Genomic DNA, 7,837 nt, shown 5'->3' with positions numbered 1-7,837 from the left:
TATTTGGTATTGTAGAAACAGGGGGAGGGGGTTATTTGCTTAGCAAACAAAAACTGTGGTTGAAATAGTGCTTGGAACTATGGCCGTAGTTTCAATCACAGAACCAAAAGTGCATAAATGTAAAGATGAATACCGAGATTGTTTACATATTTCGACCTCAGTCTATGTCTTCGAGACCTTGCCTAGAGCGATCTACTATGTTTCTCACAGTACAACCAACAATTTAAGTCCTAACATCAACTAACTCTTGCTAATTTAGCGATCTCATCATTGTACAAAGACTAGGTCACTCCTCCACTAAGCTTTCCTCCAAAAGCTTAGTTTTGTAATACAAGATATCCTCTTGATTGCTTAGAAAAACAATTCACACATAAAACGTCCCTAAGTTGAACAAATCTGTGCTCTCTCAATCTCTCTTCACTTTAACATCGACAAAACTTAAGTTTATATACTACTTAAGTTTTGCTTACATAAGAGTCATAGTTTAATCACTGTTCTATAAAGTAAAGCTAAAAATAAACATAGGATAATCTTGACGTAATTCTATAAGAGTCTCGGTGTAATCCAATGCATTCAAATATGGAAAGTGGCTTTACTTGATCCTTAAGTAATCATTCTTTAAGTCTTCAACTTTAACTCAATTGGTCTTCATGTTTTGGGCTCTAAATTGTCCAAATATCTTTGGAACAAATAGCCCAATACTTTTGCTCTAAAATTTGCCAACTTTGAAAATAGACAAGTGAAATAATGAAATAGTGTCTCCAGTTGTGGCCAATGTTTTAGCCACAGAACTAGCCATAGAATTTTTCCTTGCCTCCAAATATGTTAACAAATGTGTCAACAATCTCCTCCTTTAGTAATTTTTGAACAAAACATGTACAATGAAAAATAAAATCATCACATATAAATATCCTCCCCTTAAGGGTCTCCCTCTTAATCAAATAATCTCAACTATCTCATCTCAAAGTAATTTAACCATTAATGAAGATATTAACACAGTAAAGATAAAAATATAAGCTTGTTGATGTGATCCAAAACATGTAAAGGCAAAAGTACAAAATTACTCAATTGAGTGAACATTTGTCTAGAAAGGAAAAATCACCATACTAAATTGATGAAAATTGGAACCCCAAGTTTGTGGTGATTGTAACAGTCCAATTTAGACCCTAGTCGAAATAGTGGTTTCGGGACCACAAATCCGAGTCATAAAAATATTGTAATATTATTTTTTGAGTTTATTATATGTGAATTAGTATATATGAAAATTTCGTGTGAAAATTTTATCGTTGTGTGCCCGATTTGATAAAAGGACCTAATCACATAAAATGTAAAAGTTGTCTGCTGTTTGTTAAAGTGTTTAATTAATTTGTATTATTAAATGAGAGGTCTTTATTATGTAATTGGACCATTGGTATGGTTAATGGACATTAATGGCCTTATATATAATTGTTTATTAATGTTTTAATGCAAGAGCAAATTGGTAAACTAATTAATAATGTTAATTAAAATAAAACAAAGCATGAAATAAGCCATTATGTTCACCATCTTGCCGAAATTGAAGAAATAAAAGCTAGGTGTGTTTTAACATTCGACCATTGAAGAATTTGATTGAGGTATGTGTTTTGATCCGTTTTTGATAATTTCCACATTTTTGTGATTGTTGTTCTGTAATCTATCAAACCCATGCCCTAATTTCTGATTTTGTTGATGATTTTGAAATATTCCATTGATGAAATTGTGAGCTTAGTGATGTTAGTTGTTGGAAAATAAAAGATATGTGTTGGGTTGATATATTTTATCTTTGACTTTTTGATGAATTTGAGTAAAATGGGCTAAATTGTGAAATTTGTAAATTGAAGGACTAAAATGTAAAATAAATGAAATGGGTAGACTTGTATGAGTTCTATGAATATTCAGCAAAGCATAAGTATATGCAAATTTTGTGTATTTTGTGATTTTTTGATTAGGGACTAAATTGTCAAAATGTGAGGGCTAATTTGTAAAATTCCCTAAATATGTGTTTGTGGATTGATTTGAATGATTTGGTGAATAAAAGAGTTAAATTTGAATTTATATAGATCAAGAATAAAAGAAAATAGAATTAGATCGGGGAAAGTCGAAAGTCGTCGAGTAGCCGATTCTGCTCATTTGAATCCATACGAGGTAAGTCTATATACAAATAAATGTATTTGAAATAGTTTATTTATGCTTATATGTTATTGAACAATGATGAATGGCTTTATGCCTTGAATATGAGATATTTGAGAAAGTATCTACAAAGCTCCGACGTCTGTAAAGCTCCGTACGAACCTTAGGAATAGTTAGGATACATATGTCATGACATAGGATCCGATATGTGTTATCGTGTAAGACCACGTCTAGGACGTTGGCATCGACTTATAATTACGTGTAAGACCACATCTGAGATGTTGGCATCGACTTATGATTTACGTGTAAGACCACGTCTGGGACGTTGGCATCGTATTTGATTTCGTGTAAGACCCTGTCTGGGATAGTGGCATCGATATTTGATTACATGTAAGACCACGTCTGGGACGTTGGCATTGTACGAGCTTTTTAAGCTATCCTTGTATCCTTATGATTCCGAACGGTTCAACGGGCATTCCAAGAGGATAGATTACTATGTGAATTTGTATCTGACTCAGGTATGTTTAAATTGTATACCATGTTTGAGAATGAAAGGTAAGTATATGTACCTTGGTGAATATATGATATAAGTATGAGTTACTATGAAAATGAGTTATGATATGTATATGTGAATTATGTTCAAATGAAATATAAGAGATATATGGCTAAGTGAATGTATTTTGCCTTAAATTATATGAATGAATTGATGTTATTTGTTAAATTTATTTGTATATGGCTTACTAAGCTTTTGAAAGCTTACTTTGTGTGTGTTTTTCAATTCTTTTATAGATCATCGAAGCTACTGGAAGCCTGGGGATCGTTGAGGATCATCACCATACTATCGAACTTCTTTTTGGTACCTTTTGAAAATGTGAATATTAAAGTATGGCATGTATAGGCTAGAAGTAGTTAAATATATGTTGTGAAGTGTATATATCTAGCCATGTGATTTGGCTTGGTTTTGGTTGTGTATATAAATGAGTTTTTGGTATGAATTATATGATGCAATATTATCTATGTGAAGTGTTTTGGATGGCCAAGAGAGTTGGTCAATTTGGTAAGTTTTTGGAATGTGCCTAGTATGGAATTTGGTAAGGTTTTGGTATGAGATTTGATTGTATGATTAGAGATTATGAAACCATATGTTTTGGTATAATTTTGACTTATGGGATAACATGTTTTCGTATGTATTACAAGCATGAATTTGTGGTTTTTGATGCTTGTGGGGAGGACCCTTATGAGTGGCAATTTGGCCTTGCAAATAGCCTATTTTTGCCTACACAGGCATGGACACGGGCGTGTGTCTTAGCCGTGTTGTTCGAGGGCCATTTAGAAATGAGCCTGGGCAAAACACACGGTCGCACACACGGGCGTATGCTAAGCCGTGTGGCTAAGTCAGTTTCAACCACGGGCTAGACACACGATCTTGTGACTAGCCATGTGATCTAAGTCAGTAGCCTCCCTAATTTTCACACGGCCTGGCACACGGGTGTGTCTTGTGGCCATGTGGACAATTCAGTATGTATGCCCTTTTTGGACACGGCCTGTTTACATGGGCGTGTAACCTGTACAACTCTGAAAAAAATGTTTAAGTTATTGAAAAATTTTGTATGAGCTCGGTTTGGTCCCGAATCTTCTCCAAAGCATGTTTAAGGTTTCGTAAACTTTGTGAAGGGACTATTTGTGTATGATTTGCTATGATATGATGATGTATGATTTATGATTTTGTAATGTTCCGATTTGTCCGGTAATGCCTTTAACACTAGTCCAGCGATGGATATGGGTTAGGGGTGTTACATTTGGTTGGTATCTGAGCTACAATTTAGTCAATTTTAGGACTACCATAGCATATGTGAATCTAGCGATACATGCAATATTTATGAATCTCGATAGTGTGATGAATCCTTACAATGAAAATGTGCTTTTATATAGTAAATGGATCCCAAACGAGCCGTAGCTGACGATGTCGAGAGCAATGCGCCTGCTTCCGCACAAGGGACAGCACCATTTGAATCTAGACCGGTTACGAGTAGCCATGATGGAGAGGCTAGACAAGCCTTCTATCAAATGATGAATGATTGGTTCACCCTATACATTAGAACTAATCCGGCTGTTTAAGAATCCCCAACCCCACTTAATCCTCCGTAAGTTCCTGCTATGTCACAAGTGAATCCGATTCAGTTAAGCAAGTCACCGATTGATAAAATTAGAAAATATGGGGCTGAAGAATTTCATGCTACAACAAATGATGATGCTGAAAGAACCGAGTTCTGGTTAGAGAATACAATATGAGTGTTTGATGAATTGTCTTTGACTTCGGATGAATGCATAAAATATGCTGTTTCACTTCTGAGAGATACGACATATCATTGGTGGAAGACACTGATATCGGTGGTTTCGAGAGAGGGAGTTACCTGGGATTTCTTCCAAGCTGAATTTCAGAAGAAATAAATCAGTTAGAGATTCATCGATCAGAAGTGCAAAGAGTTTCTTGAGCTTAAACAAGGCCGTATATCTGTTACGGAATACGAGCGAGAATTTGTGAGACTGAGTCAGTATGTACGAGATTGTGTTTCAACTGAAGCAATTATGTGTAAAAGATTTGAGGATAGTTTGAATGAAGATATCCGTTTGTTAGTTGGGATTCTAGAGATAAAAGAATTCGTTCTGCTTGTTGAAAGAGCCTGTAAAGCTAAAGAACTCAGGAAAGAGAAAAGAAAAACTGATTTTAAAGCTAGAAATATGAGAAAGAGATCTGTAAGTAAATCATTTTAGTCTATGTCAAAGAAATTCTGAGATGATTTTAGTCGTTCAAAAACTAATGTGGGACATTCGAGTAGAGATCGTGCTAGATCACATTCGAGCTTCAGAGCTTCAGCGACATTTATTGCCAGTGTTAGAAATGTTCTATCTGATCCACCCGAGTGTAAACACTGTGGTAAAAGACATCCTGGAAATTGTAGATTGTATGATCGGGCTTGTTTCAAATGTGGATTATTAGACCATTTCATCAATGATTGCCTCGAATTTGTTGAGCAAGAAATTGTGCAAAATCCAAGGCCAAGTGGCAATGCATCTCATGGTATACCTCCTAGAAATATGGGTAATGAGAGTGGTAGTCAGAGGGGAACTAAAGACACTGCTGTTAGATCCTAGGCTCGTGTACCTGCCAGAGCCTACGCCATTCAAGTTCGTGAGGAAGCTTCGTCTCCCGATGTTATAATGGGTACATTTACTCTTTATGATACTTCTATGATTGCATTGATAGATCTTGGATCAACATATTCTTATATATGCATGAACTTAGTGAACAGTAAGACTTTGCCTGTAGAGTCTACTGAATTCGTAATTAAAGTATTGAACCCCCTACGTAGATGTGTTTTGGTTGATAAAGTCTGCAAGAATTGTCTGTTGATGTTTTGAGAGATTTGTTTTTCGACTGATCTGATGCTATTACCTTTCGATGGGTTTGATATAATTTTGGGCATGGATTGGCTAACTTTGCACGATGCTATTGTGAATTGCAAACGAAAAACTATTGATTTGAAATGCAAGAATGATAAAATAGTTCAAATTGAATCCAGTTATTTGAATGGGTTACCAGCTATGATTTCATCAATGAAAGCTCTGAGTATTGTGAAAAAAGGTTGTGAAGCTTACTTTGCCTATATGATCGATTTGAAAGTGTCAGAAAAGAAAGTTGAATTGGTGCCTGTTGTCAGTGAATTCCCTGATGTGTTTTCTGAAGAACTTTTGGGATTATCTCTGATTCGATGTGACAGCCCAAAATTGACCCTAGCCGGGAAGTGGTTTCGGGACCGCTAAACCGAGTCACCGAAATGTTTGAATGTAAAATTTATTGTCTAGAATATGTAATTATGAATGTGTGAAAATTTCAAGTTCCGATTTAGCCGATTGCATGTGAATTCAGTTAGTAGGACTTGTGTGACACTTTTGAAAAGTGAAAGGCTAATCTATAAGAACCTAATAGTGCATGTAGTCAAAGGGGAGGACTTGCATGTCAAATTCCCCCCCTCCCCAAGTTGTAGTGGCCGGCCATGACAAGGAATCATGGGCTAAACATGTCATGAAACATGTTTTGTTGGGCATTAGGGAGAAATAATAAACAAATAAGCATGGGTAATAAAGAAAGAAAAGAAAAAAAAATGTGAGTGTGAGTGTGAAACCCCATTGCCGTGTATTGTAGATGAAAAAAAGAAAAAAAAATTGTTCATCCAACCTTGCATTCTCTCTTGACCGAAAATACTAGAGGAAGGAAGGAATTTTGCTTCATGTTTGTTTTGGAAGAGGATTAGGAAGAGGTTGGCTAAACTTGCATCAAGATTAAGGTATGTTTGAGATTGTGCCATGAAATTCATGCATGTTTTTAGTTGCTAGCTTGATGTTCTTGGTAGCCCATGGTTCAAATCTTTGCAATGTCATGGGAATGAAATTCGGCCAAAGTAAATATGGTGTAAATGCCATTGCATGCTAAATATCAAGCTTGATAATGATACATGTGATGGGGGGGATTGAGGACTCTTAGATTTTCTTTTAGCATTTTCGAATGAGATGCTAAGTTTTTTGTTTAATCATGACCAAAATTATGGTGTTGTGATGTATTCAGCCATGGTACATCCAAAAGTGTGATTTATGCTCATTGCATGGAAAGTAAGATTTGTATTTTGAAATTTTGTTCGTGTTTAGTTACAATCAACTTGAGATTCGGCTCTAGCATATATATATATATGTATATATGTTGTACATGATGTATTGGTATGACATATATACTATTTCAAGGTGTATATTTGCTTGTGATGATGTTTCGATCATGAAGGAAATGATAGATGTGTATTGAGTTACATTATGGAATGCATTAGTTAGTAAAATGTATGCTGTTTTTTTTGGTGTGGTATAAAGTGTATAATTGGCCTCAACATGGACATGCATATTCAGCCACATGAGGGAAATTGGTGTGCATGCACTCGGTTAGAGGCAAGCATATTGATGCCTATTCTTGGCTTAGAAAATTGGCTAAGAGGAATATTAACTAATGTGTTGAGTTCGACTCATGATTTCGTACATATGCGACTTTGATGCCAAATGAGTATATATATTGGCTAAGTACCTTGAATTCCTCTTCGATGCTCAAATGATTAAATCAATTTATTTGTCAAATTAAGCTCAAGAGCGAGGGAGCTAAATCCGATAAAGGGAAGGAAAAAGTAGTCGAGTAGCCGTCGAAATCGCTCGACAACATCCAAGGTAAGTTCTTGAGTAATAGAGCTTAAATTCGAAATGATTAGATCATGTTTAAAGCAAATTAAAATCATGCTCTTTGTGTGTGGCTATTGAGCCGAAATTGCAAGTGTAAAAGTGCCTTGTGTTTGAGTTTTGCTATTGAAAATGAAATACGAATGTGCCATAATTTATTGACAATTGTGCTCGGTTATTGAATGATGTCCGGCTAAGTCCCAAGGCTTTGTGCTAAGTGACTATATCCGGACTAGGATCCGAAGGCATTCGTGCGAGTTAATAAATCCGGGCTAATCCCGAAGGCTTTGTGCAAGTTACTAAACCCGGGTTAAGTCCCGAAGGCATTCGTGCAAGTCGCTATAACCGGGCTTCGTCCCGAAGGCATTTGAGCGAGTCGTTATATCCGGTTAAATTCCGAAGGTACGTGATTCTA

Source organism: Gossypium arboreum, chromosome 10 (genome assembly GCF_025698485.1).
Source record: "Gossypium arboreum isolate Shixiya-1 chromosome 10, ASM2569848v2, whole genome shotgun sequence".
NCBI classification, from domain to species: Eukaryota; Viridiplantae; Streptophyta; class Magnoliopsida; order Malvales; family Malvaceae; genus Gossypium; species Gossypium arboreum.
The sequence above is the reverse complement of the archived record's forward strand: the minus strand, read 5'-3'. Positions refer to the sequence as shown.